Consider the following 1,219-nt stretch of genomic DNA (forward strand, 5'->3'; position numbering starts at 1 on the left):
GGGGGGGGGGGGGGGGGAGGTGTTGGATGAAAGTGTCCCACATTAGTTAATTTAGTGAATGGTCATGGGTTTATAGTCAAAGAATACACTCTCCATTAGTATGAGGCCTTTTGGGGAAGCCGAAAGCAAAATCATGAGAGCTTATGCTCAAAGTGGACAATATCATATATTGTGGAGAGCGTGTTCGTCTAACTTGGTATCAGAGCCCTCTTTAGTCTGAGCTTTGTATCTCCCAATTGATCCATCCGAGGTACGTGTTCAATCTCGGTTCAAGAACAAATTTTTGGTGTAACAAAAGACAACCAACAGTATCATTGTCAATTAGAGAAGCAAAGTACAGAGCAGCAGCTGGAGCAGCTCAGGAAAATACATGGTTAAAACTTTTGATGGAAGATTGGCACCAGAAAATTAAGTATCCAATACCATTCCATTCCAACAATCAGTCTACAATTTGTCTAGCAGATTCGCCTAGCATACATGTTTACAAAAGGACTGAATATTGACAAACATGAGAGTTTTCGTTGTCAGCTCAACATGGTGTGGTGAAAACTTTTGATGGAAGATTAACATAAGAAAATTAAGTCTCCAATACCAGTCCATTGCAACCATCAATCTACAATTTTCCTAGCAGATTCGCCTAGCAGACATGTTTACAAAAGGGCTGAATACTGACAAACATGAGAGTTTTCGTTGTCAGCTCAACATGGTAGGGTTAAAACTTTTGATGAAAGATTGACATTAAAAATTAAGTCTCCAATATCACTCTTGCCAAGCAGATTCCCCTAGCAGATTTGTTTACAAAAGGGCTGAATATTGACAAACATGAGAGTTTTCACTGTCAGCTCAACATGGAGCAATGAGAGAGACCTACTTATTTTAGGAGAGACCTACATATATTTTAGGAGAGAGACCTACATATATTATATTTTTGGAGAGAGACGTACATATATTTTAGGGGAAAGACCTACATTTTGTCTCTACCTATTTTTAGTAGAGAGACCTATCTTTTAGATGAGAGACCTATATTTTAAGAGAGAGACCTACACATTTTAGCCTAGGAGACCTATAGAGAGATAGTAGATATTTTAGGAGAGATAGGAGAGAGATATATTTTAGGAGAGAGACCTACTTAGGAGAGAAACCTAGATATGGGAGGAGAAAGAACCAGATATTTTAGGAGAGATAGTAGATATTTTAGAGGATGGACCTACATATATTT

Source organism: Cucurbita maxima, unplaced genomic scaffold (assembly GCF_002738345.1).
Source record: "Cucurbita maxima cultivar Rimu unplaced genomic scaffold, Cmax_1.0 Cma_Scf00055, whole genome shotgun sequence".
NCBI classification, from domain to species: Eukaryota; Viridiplantae; Streptophyta; class Magnoliopsida; order Cucurbitales; family Cucurbitaceae; genus Cucurbita; species Cucurbita maxima.